Source organism: Oncorhynchus clarkii, chromosome 21 (genome assembly GCF_045791955.1).
Source record: "Oncorhynchus clarkii lewisi isolate Uvic-CL-2024 chromosome 21, UVic_Ocla_1.0, whole genome shotgun sequence".
Classification (NCBI taxonomy): Eukaryota; Metazoa; Chordata; class Actinopteri; order Salmoniformes; family Salmonidae; genus Oncorhynchus; species Oncorhynchus clarkii.
In genome coordinates this window covers 21,706,636-21,718,685 of record NC_092167.1, presented here as the reverse complement: position 1 = coordinate 21,718,685, position 12,050 = coordinate 21,706,636, and the positions used below count along the sequence as shown (strand labels likewise).

At 42.9% G+C, this 12,050-nt stretch overlaps 1 pseudogene; it reads left to right on the top strand.

Moving 5' to 3' along the window:
* The first annotated feature begins 1,402 nt into the window (after positions 1-1,402).
* LOC139379366 (solute carrier organic anion transporter family member 1C1-like) lies at positions 1,403-11,254 on the top strand (annotated as a pseudogene).
* Positions 11,255-12,050: the final 796 nt, after the last annotated feature.

The window sequence follows — 12,050 nt, the reverse complement described above, 5'->3', positions numbered from 1 at the left end:
CTTATGAATGGACATATTATTTCTACAGCTTATCAGCAGACACCCAATATGTTCCCCCTGTTATTGATGCTTATTATTATGGTTGAACCAAAACATTACATGTAACAAAAAATAATAGGAAATAGGAAACAATTAAATATATATGTGAAATTGAATTAAACAATAATGTATGTTGATGTTAATATTATGTACAATATTTAATTGTGTTACCATATGATAACAATAGCCTATTATTTTCAATATGCTACAAAAACATTTTTTTTTAACAGTTTCACTCAATCAATTCTAATTATGTCACGACTTCCACCGAAGGTGGCTCACCTGCCTGTTCGTGCGACGCTCGGCGGTCGTCGTCAACGGTCTACTAGCTGCCACAGCTGCCACATCCCCATCAGAACCAAACATAGACCTGTTTAACTGAAAACAAACACCTTGTAGCCTCAAAACATGGTTAACTAGAATTTTTACATAATGGATGGCCAGACCTTGCATCTGGGCTCCTGAGTGGCGCAGTGGTCTAAGGCACTGCATCTCAGTGCAAGAGGTGTCACTACAGTCCCTGGTTTGATTCCAGGCTGTATCACATCTAGCCGTGATTGGGAGTCCCATAGGGCAGCGCACAATTGTCCCAGCATCGTCTGGGTTTGGCCAGGGTAGGTCATCATTGTAAATAAGAATTTATTCTTAACTGACTTGCCTAGTTAAATTAAAGTTAAAAAATAAAAAATAAAAATCCAGGAAATTGATCCGAGGCCTTTGGGGCCTGCCAATCTGGATGAAACTTGATATATGGCATCTATGGACAAATGTCTTTCAACGCAATATTTTCCAGACTAGTATTTCAAACAACTGACCAAAAACATTAATGTGGGCGTAGTCTGGCACATAAATGCATATAAATCAGACACTGATATTTGTATTGTAACTAAACTTGGTGCACATGTTCCAAAATGTTCCAAAATCCAGAATCACAACCCTGTCAAGACTCCACATATGCACGTTTTCAAATTGACCACACGGTGGCGCTACAACGGGAACATATTTATATCTCTTGATCTGTTGAAATTGAAAATTGATCTGTTGAAATTGAACACCTCTGTGGTTATTGTGTTGTGTTCATGTGCTTCGCGTTTGAGGTCTGGATTGTGATTCCTAATATTTTTGTGTGGTGTCAAAATCGGACTAATTGTTGTAACTACTTATTTTGCTCTTTTTGTCTGTTATTCAAAAGGTGCTGTCAGGAGAAACACTTTCACATCCAAGGCTACAGATGGAGAGACGGAGAAGTTTGTCATAAGGTGGCTGTAGCTTGTACCAGAAAGAGAAAGGAGAGGACCCAACACAGCAAGGAAAGGGCGGATAGATCCAGGGAGACATAGACACATTTACATACACACGTACATGTAAGGGATAAACACTGAAGCTTTGTACATTATATGGAAATAATGGACGACTTGGTACTGCCCGATTTGATTCGTTCCAGATAATGTGCGGAGCAGAGGCGTTTATCCCGCTTACACCACAGCTGCCAAAGAAAACAAGCACACATTTACTGGTAAAGATGACATGTTTTCATTGAGATTTACATTTTGATAAGCAATTTCGTACTATTTCATCCTTCCATTAAACCTGCTTGTTAGTTTGTTGACCCTCAATTTTAGCTTTGTTCTAAGTGTTGAAATCTATTTTTTGCAATTGAAGAATATTAGTTTGAGAACATATCAGTGGTGATGGAATGTTGTTGGTAGTACTATTTTTTACCTTGTAAAGCCCTGTTTTTAAGCGATCTTGTGAATTAATATAAATCATTCTTGTCAACATTGAGAATGCTGTATATACAGTACCGTAGCCAGTGATTAGGACATATATATACTGTAATGGTGATATTTTGTTGTGCTGTTGTTAACCTTACATATTCTTGTCATTTTCAATGATTTCCAATGATTTGTAAATTGGCCATTAAACAAGTGTATAACTCCTAGTAAATCATTTATGTGGGGATTGTGCCCTCTTGATATTTTACTTTAATCTCAACCATTGATATGGCTTCAACAACTGGTGAAAATAAGCAGTAACCAATATCACCAGAAGGCTGCACTGTCTACAGAAAGTATAACATCTTCTTTCCACTGTTATTCTGCTGAACAGTACGATGAAAGGAAAGGAATGAAGGTCAACTAGACCTTGAGTCTGCACATGCGTTGTAGTACAAACAACGCAAAATCCACCTAAGTGTTAAACCTGTATGTTCAATATATACCTTAACCTGCAGTACCTTCCTAAACGCCACCCGCTGGCACTTCTATTACCTACAGTACGGAACTTAAACATACAAATGTGTCTCTGCCATGCCAGTTGACAAAAGCGTGAAGCAATAGTAAGGTCTCAACACAAAGGGCACTTTCCCTTGGTTGGTGCCCAGGAATGTGTCAGGTTCTTAACTGTTAATCCCTCAAACTCCTGTTGGGGCAAAGCTGCTTTCAGGGCGACCTGTCTGCCTGCACCACATGCATGCTGGTTAAACATGCTAATAACACATTCCCCTGACTCAGACTCAGCTGGGTCCACTCATTGGGACACATTTGGCCGAGCTGGTTTTGTAACCAGCAATGTTGCCTTCTTATAGTCCTCTTTGACAGATTAAATGCTTAACAAGTGCAGCTAAGGTTTTGGTGGTGTACAAAACCTGCAGCCTGCACTTACAGGTGCCCCCAAGGACCCTTAGGGGTGCTTGATGTCTGGCACCCAGAAAGGTTGGTTTTGAGGAAAGCAGGCTGTGTGAAAAAGGGAGATGCTGTGCAGCCTCTCAAGAGGTAACTAAGTTGATTTGCGTCTCTCTCTCTCTCTCTACACTCTCTCCACTTGTTTCTATTTAGGCATGTGTGTGGAATAGAAATGTTCCAGGCCTTTTGTTAGGCCGGTCCTCAGTACCTCCACTGCCACCCGCTCATATAATAGGAGCTCAGGCTGAGGCTCAGGCTCAGGGGGCAGAGAGTTCTGTGTGTGTGTGTGTGTGTGTGTGTGTGTGTGTGTGTGTGTGTGTGTGTGTGTGTGTGTGTGTGTGTGTGTGTGTGTGTGTGTGTGTGTGTGTGTGTGTGTGTGTGTGTGTGTGTTTTGGGGGTACTTGATTGATTCTAACTCTGCTATTATGAGACTTCAGGTTGGAGTGCTGAGAATTTGGGAGGGGGGAGAGAATTAGCCAGGCTAAATCTGGGGGGGGATTATCAGAAAACAGAAAAAGTGCTAGTGCCTTTGTCCAGCTATGCTCCCTGATCCACCATCTAACTCATGTACATATTTGCATTGTGTTGGCCTGTGTTTCCTATTGTTACTAGCATTCAAATGAAGCCAGAATCATCTTCGTCATCTCAGAACATGGATTTGATTTCCAGTACCTGACAGTAACTGTGCCGAGGTGTTTGTGAATAGCCACTTTTGGATTCTCATACTCCAGAGGTGAGTTATTAAGTCCGTATTTTCTTACTCATATTACCATGCTCAGTTTGGGGCTAATTACGGTCGTGTAGGCTCTCGATGTGTGTGTAAATAATCAAAAGTGTTTAGTTGGGTCTACTCTACCTTTATAAAACTACTTGTTGAATGGTTTAAAATCCATTGAAAGCTGCTTTCAATTCATGTTGGCTCTGAACAAGTCTTGACTGACACATAGCTTGTTTTGCCAAGGAATGTGAAAACGACTGAGGGAAAGTAAAATGGAAAATAAATGGAAAGGAACATGGAAGAACCTCAAAGAACATTGCCTTTTCAAGATCATGTAACATCAAACATAACATCAAAATGCATGTTATATTTCTGCCCTTACAGAAAAACCACATTATTTCACTTGTTGAAAGTCACATGATTTCACGTGACATTTTATGTGAAAACATGTTTTGGAACACTTCAAGTGATCACATTTTCACATGTGTAGTTTTGTGTAATCACATGTTGCAAGACATGTTATCACATTAACTTCACATAAGATCACGTGATCACATGAAAACATGTTTTTGGAACACTTCACGTGTTCACGTGTGAAATTCATATGTTTTTTGCGTAAGGGTGAGCAAGCTGAGAGGCAGTGGGCTGTCCTGTGTCTGACTGGATAGAATGGGTGATCCAGCGGAGGACAGAGGGAAGCTGACCAGCCAACAGGAACTGTGTGTTTCTGACAAGCATGCCACCAAACGCCCCTGCTGTTCCACACTCAAGGTGCTTAATAATGCTTTAAAATGCACACAAATTAATGTGCATGCACTCTGTCTGCACATACATCCACGCATGTGCACACACACACGTTGACAAACAACCATTGGCAAGCACATAGACCCGGATAAACACACACTAATGTTCTCTCCCTTGTGTTTGTCAGCTGTTCATCGTGGCCCTGTCATTCGCCTACTTCTCCAAGGTTCTGTCAGGGACCTACATGAAGAGTGCCATCACTCAGATAGAGAGACGCTTTGACCTGTCCAGCTCTCTCATCGGACTCATAGACGGCAGCTTTGAGATGGGTATCAACAATAACATTAAGTTGCTTGAGAATTCATGTAGTGAAAACTAGATCTTCACTATAGACTACAGTGTGGTCCATTTTTGTTGTGATTCAGTCAGTTTGCTCTCAATACTGTTCCGTTTGGAAAGTTGTTCCTATTAATTGATTAACTGGCAGTTTGTCCACAACTATACTGTCAAACCCCTAACATTGTTTTATGTGCTGCTATGTTGTGGTAGCCTGGAACCCAAACTGTCATGCTATTTTTAGTTGAAAAAAAACAGAGCTTAAATTTGCGTTTCCAGGCTACTGTAGTGTTGTGGTTTCTTGCAGGTAACCTGCTGTTCCTGGCTGTGGTCAGCCATTTTGGCGCAAAGCTGCACCGGCCTAGGCTCATTGCTGTGGGCTGTTTCCTCATGGCTGTAGGATCATTCCTCACAGGCCTGCCACACTTCTTCATGGGACGGTAAAACAGTTGAAATACTGGTTAAACTTATATTGTCGAGATACTCCTATACGGATGATAGTTTCACTTTAGAAATAAAGAAATGTATGCAGTTGCTGATTCATCTCAGTTAACTTAGAACCAAAGTCTTGCGTAATTGGTCAGCTGCTTGATTATGTTATGGAGCTATACATGTTAACAGATTAACAGATTCTATAAGAAGGAGCATAATCGGAATGAGGAGCTCCACCTTCTCTCTTTACAAGTCCAAGTCAACGGGCCAAATGTCCCCTCCCCTTTCGAAATTGGAAATCTGCTAACACACAAAATAACCAGTAACAACAAAAACACAGAAACTACTGCTGCTCGTTAGCCTATGCATCGCATTCCTTCCTGACAGGTTCTACTAATCAGTTGTGTTTACGTAGATCTGTCCACGAAAGATTAGTTGTTGATCAGCGTCTCATCTCAACGAATCACATCTTTGTTACACTTAAACTTGAATCGATATTCATCACAAGGCCCGTAGAACACGACATGACTACTAACTGGTCTGTCTCTTCTACAGCTACACATTTGACACAGTCATCCAAGGCTCAATGAATGACAGTGTCAGTATAACTCCATGTCTGGACCTTCTAAATCAGACAGACATCCCTGAGATCCAGAGGGAGACACCTTCGGACATCAACACAGGTACCAATCACAGAGAAACATCTTCACCTGTTTGTACCTTCCTGCAGGAGTCTCGCTTGGCCTGACTTGTCAAAGGCAGAACCAGCATGAGACTTTACTTACAATACTATTTCTGCAGGCCCTACAGATGCCCTATTGGCTTCATAGGGAACCATGGTGCAGCGTACAAGTTGTACATACGTCATCCCTGATAGAGGAGTTATACTGTGCACCTGTGTGTCTCTGTATGATTCCTTCTGTAGACTGTGTGAGGGACTCCAGCTCCCACATGTGGATTTATGTGTTTCTGGGAAACGCTCTGAGGGGGATAGGAGAGACCCCCGTCACCCCACTAGGCATCTCCTACATCGACGACTTCGCTAAAGCTGAAAACTCTGCTTTTTACATTGGTGAGTTAACTTGACTCGCAACAGAGCAGAAGCCACTGTGTATGTGTGTGTGTGTGTGTGTGTGTGTGTGTGTGTGTGTGTGTGTGTGTGTGTGTGTGTGTTAACCGTCAAATGAGTGTGTGTCATGTATTGTAAATATGTCATGACTAGGTTTCGCATTTATTGAAAGTTCCAGGAATTTTACAACCCTAGTTGTGACTTATGTACAGTAACTGAGTAGATCGGGCTGTAGGCCTAACTGTGTGTTTTATGATTGACAGCATGTCTACAGACCATCACACTGCTAGGTCCCATGTTCGGTTTCCTGCTGGGGTCGTTGTGTGCCAGTCTCTATGTAGACATTGGATATGTCGATCTGGGTAAGAGAATCACATACTGTACACATTATTTTGTTAGGGTCCTTTCTACTAAGCAATGTATATTAATTTTGGATCCAAATGAATTCAAAACCACTCAAAAATACTCAAATAATTCCCCTTATGTTATTTGTATTCTCAGTATAGTATGTGTATCAGTGCTTATGATAGAGATGTCTCTCACATCTTCCAGAGACTGTGACCATCACTCCCAAAGATTCCCGCTGGGTGGGGGCCTGGTGGCTGGGTTTCCTGGTCTCTTCTGTCATCATGCTCCTGTCAGGCATCCCCTTCTGGTTTCTGCCCCGCTCGCTGCCAAAGCAAGGAGAGGAGAACAAGCTGCCCCCTAGCACCCATACTCAGGATGGGACAGAGAACAACGACGCCACCTCACATCAGGCCATGGCGCTGGCTGAAATTGCAAAAGGTGGTCAGTCTTTCATTGGCGATTTTCAGATAGCTTATGAATAGAGCCCAGTCACTCAGGTCAAGTGAACAAGAAAAATGCCAGGCCCTATTTATGTACAGGAAATAGAATCCTGTGCCTATCTTTTATGATGGACATTTATATTCCAATACAGGAACCATACATTATATACAGGGCCCTCTAACTGTAAATAATAAAGTCTCAAAGCATTCACATAACCCAAACCAGAAAAAGTAACTGTGTTGTATGTTTTTCTCGTGTATCTTCAGGTTTCATACCGTCACTGAAGAAGCTGCTGAGCACACCAGCGTACTTTCTGCTTCTGTGTGGCAGCCTCCTGAAGTTCAACTCCTTCATTGGCCTGCTCACGTTCAAAGCCAAGTACATGGAACAGCAGTTTGGCCAATCAGCAGCCAGAGCCAACTTCCTCATTGGTTAGATACTGTAGCTACATGTTTCTCAATCAGCTACCGTCTTTATAAACCAACTGTGGCCCCTCCGTCATGTTTCTTTCTGCTTCGTTTTCATTGTAAAGTCAAAATCTATTGGTTGGATTGGACCTGAGGTTTGGGTCAAAGACAGAGAGATAAGGGCTGCGTTTTAGACAGGCAGCCCAAATTATATTTTTTCCACTAATTGGTCTTTTGACCAATCACATCAGATATTTTCACATCAGATATTTTTCAGATTTGATCTGATTGGTCAAAAGACCAATTGCTCAAAAAAATATCTGTCTAAATAAACAAAGCCATAGAAACCTGGACATGCTCCAACTGAAATGTTCCCTCATGTCAGCATTGATGTTGAATGGCATTAAATAAATAAAAAATGTTCTCTCTTGTCCCCTGTAGGTTTGTTGGGACTGAGTAGAAAAGAAACTCCAGTACACTGGTGATCTAATGCATCTTTAGATGCAGTATACATATTTTTCTGGTAACACTATAGATGGAAGTATTACTTTTCCAGGTGTGTTGAACCTGCCTGTGGTTGCCGTGGGGATATTCCTGGGCGGTCTACTGATGAAGAGGTATAAGCTTGGTGTTGTGTCTGGAGCCCAGCTGTCTTTCGTCACCTCCTTCATGGCCTACCTCCTCCTCCTTCTGCAGTTTGGCACTAAGTGTGACAATGTTCAGGTGGCTGGGCTGACCGTGTCCTACAATGGGTAAATATGACATCTGATTGGTTGGTTGGTAGGTAGGTCGATTCATTCATTCAATCATTGAGTTAATTCATTTATATAAAAACAAAAAAAAGTTTTAATCGGTGGAATATGAGGGAGAGTGAGACCAAAACACACATGGGCTTGTGCCGGGGCTCCCTCTTGTGGGAATATACAGTATGGTTGTTACTGAGCCAGGATCCCTGGCTGTTGTGTCACTGTGCCTATGTCATTGATAGTTCAGCAACAATTATTTAAACATCATTATGATTGGCAGCCATTTTCTCTGTCCCCCAGGACCCCTGGTGTAGTGTACAACGGCAACCTGTGGTCAGAGTGTAACAGAGACTGCTCCTGCTTGGCTGGGGAGTGGGACCCTGTGTGTTCAGACAACGGCATCACGTACACCTCCCCCTGCCTCGCAGGCTGCTCCAGCTCTACAGGATACGGCAAGAACACGGTACAAATACTATTGATGTACTGAGTGTACAAAACCTTTCACAGGGATGCTGGCCCATGTTGACTCCAATGCTTCCCACAGTTGGGTCAAGTTGGCTATGTCCTTTGTCTTGATGCACACGGGAAACTGTTGAGCGTAAAAAACCCAGCAGTGTGTCAGTTCTTAACAAAAACTGGTGCCCATGGCACCTACTACCATACCCCGTTGAAAGGCACTTAAATATGCTCACCCTCTGAATGGCACACATACGCAATCCATGTCTCAATTGTCTCAAGGCATACAATCATTTTTTTAACCTGTCTCCTCCCCTTCATCTACACTGATTGAAGTGGATTTAACAATGACACCCGATAGGGTTATAGCTTTCACCTGGATTCACATGGTCAGTATATGTTATGGAAAGAGCATGTTTAATGTTTTGTGCACTCAGTGTAACTCATTGGCATTGAAAAAAGTTATTTTCAACAATTACCTTGGGCCTTGTTGGGGCCTTATCTCCCACCCGGGACGAAGAGGAGTAAGTAATTGCTGATTGGCAATCAAGTATTATTTTGATGTACGGAAAAAAAAGATGGTATTCAATTCCCATGTAGAGAAAGTTCAATACAAACACAGGATATGGGGTAAACATGGTATTACATCATTACATACTAGGCCCTACTGCCCTGAGACAAGGCTGTAGACTCCTGTGGCTTTGAGCAAATACTTTACCAGATCAGAGCATTGGAAGTCCCTCAGGATAACCCTAACCCTTAGACATGGGTTTGGTGAGTCTACAGCACAGGAGGTTGGTGGCACCTAAATTGAGGAGGACGGGCTCCTGGTAATGGCTGGAACGGAATGCCATTCCATTCGCTCCGTTCAAGACGTTATTATGAGCCGTCCTCCCCTCAGCTGCCTCCTTCGGTTTACAGCCATGTTTTGTCTATTGTTTGAACTACAAGGTGTAAACAATGGACAGTGTGTGCTCTTATCTCCACTGAACTATGTTGACACTGTGAAATAGTAGAAAAGTATGTGATATGTGCACTCCCATAATTGCAATAAGAGTACAGCGTCAGTCATCGTCTAACTGCGAAATTATCAGCAAACTGTAAAGATAATAAATAGGTTATAAAATTGTGAAAAAAACAGCTATATACTGTATATAGAGAGAGTGAGATTATAGACCATAACAGAGAAACTATAACTACTGTATTTGTTGTTGTTCTACAAGGTATTCCACAACTGTAGCTGTGTGTTGTCCTCCTCTGCACCAGAGGGCAGCATGTCAGTAATATTAGGCCAGTGTCCTCGCAGCAGAGAGTGCAGCCGCAGCTTCACTTCCTACATGGCTGTGTCCGTACTCAGCTCCTTTATCAACTCCCTTGGGACCACGCCGGGATACATGGTCATCATACGGTCAGTCGCCATGTTCCAATACTTGTGTGACCAACCGGGGTTGGAACCTGGGACACCTGCTGCCACAAGACTGTGTTAGACTGTGTATGTGATGTGTGATGTGTGTTTGTAGGTGCATCAAGCCCGAGCTAAAATCCCTGGCGTTAGGTATCCAAACTTTGGTGATGAGAACCCTAGGTAAGTCTTCATTTTCTCTGTTGTACGTAAAGACCCCTTGATATCATAGAGGTCCTTAATACAGCGTACTGAACTCGGATCTCTTTGTAGGGGGTATTCCAGCACCAGTGTACTTCGGAGCTTTGATTGACTCAACATGTTTGAGGTGGGGGATCAAGAAATGCGGGGGCAGAGGTGCCTGTCGAATGTATGACTCTGATATGTACAGGTAAGTTCATTGTGTGTGTGGGCTCACGCCAATGTGTGCGTGCGTCCATGTGTGTGTGCATACTCTGAGGTGTGTTTGAATATGAATGAGCAGCAGTGTTGTGATGTGTCCTATCCCATCCTTGCAGGGTGATCTTCCTTGGCCTCATCACATGTCTCAGTGGCTCCTCCTACTTTTTCATCATCGCAGTCATTGCCCTGCTGAGGATACAGTTTAGGAAGGAGGGGGACACCACAACGGGACAGCCCCCACACTCATCGCTAGAGATCGAACTTCAGACTCCCCCAAAAACCACTGAACCCCTCAACACACCGAAGGAAATTGAGGTGCACACCCCTAAAGAGGGAGAAAGAGAGGGAGAGCCGGAACAGGATAACTCCCTCCAAACTCAAAAAGACACAGAGGTGGAGGAGGAACTATCCAACACTCAAGTAGAGAGAACGAGTGACCTCAGTCTAACTCGCAGCCAGAAAGAGGAGGTGGAAGAGGTATAGAAGAGAGGAGGATGTTACTCCAGATGCCATCCCTCCTGCTCCTGTGAGCAAGGAAGAAGAGAAGCCTTCTGATCAGGCCAACGAGCAGGCGGAGGGAGAGGTCATAGTGATTCACACCCACAGAGAGAAAGACAACCCACACAACCTCTTGGCTGAGATGAACCACACAGAGGTAGAGGTAGAGGGCCTTCAGGGCTAGCCAGTCAGCCTGCCTGCTCCTCAAGTCAATTGTATTTAAATTCATGTTCATTAAAGATTTGTACTCAATAATTGAAATGTGCCATTTACTTAAAATTATACATTTTCACTGTCTGCAACCCTTAAGAAGCAGGGTGAGTCTGGGTCTCCCTTTTACTGGGCAAACACAACTTGCATATCATCATAGACTAGGCCGAAACGTCAACCTTGCTTGAATAAAACAATGCATTTTCATTAAAGTATTTGGTTGCACCTCAACGTTGGTTGAGCACCCTCCATTTTTTGGGCAAATAATACTGTAATAAATAAAAATGTAATAAGTAAATTATTAAAAGCATTAAAATTGCAATTGGGATGTTTCCCACTTATTTACACAACCTACTCCACACTTGCAAAGTGAAAGTTTATAGACATTTTCTGAAATGAATTAAGTAGTAAACAGAAGAAAAGCAGAATTGAAGCCAATTATAATGCAAATAATTGAATGGTCTATGGATCAATTCCATTTCTGAAAGCCTGATGAATAATTCATATTGTTACTCCTCTTCCTTGTGGCAGGAGCAGCAGCACACTGCCCTCCAATTTTTTTTTTTTATAAAAAAATTATAATAATTGCCGGACTGCCCCTTTCCTCGCGCTGCATGGAAAATCCAGGGTGACATCTGGGGTGACCACAGCAACAGAAAGGGAAAAAAGAGGAACAGAATGTAAACAAATGCAAACTGTAGGTTCTAAACTCTGGCCAGTTGAAAGGTTCTACCAAGATGTCATGATAAACGGCACCTGTCAGAGTGCTCTCTATAAGTGTTACTCACCTGCTTGGATGTCAGCTGGCAGAGTGGCGAAGACAGCCATCGTGAGAGTCTTTTCTTCAGGTGTGACATCCACAACCTCCAAGAGGGAAGAGATGGGCTCTACCTCTGTGTTAGGGGCAATGTCCACAACCTTTAGGTGCGAACAAGCCATGTCTGCCTCTGTGTTAGGGGGGTTTACAACAACCTCCAGGTAGGAAGAGACGGGTTCTGCCTCTGTGTTAGGGGCAATGTCCACAACCTCCAGGTGGGAAGAAGCCTGGTCTGCCTCTGTGTTAGGGGTGACAACAACAATCCTGATAGGCATATGTCATATGCCTATCAGTGCTACTC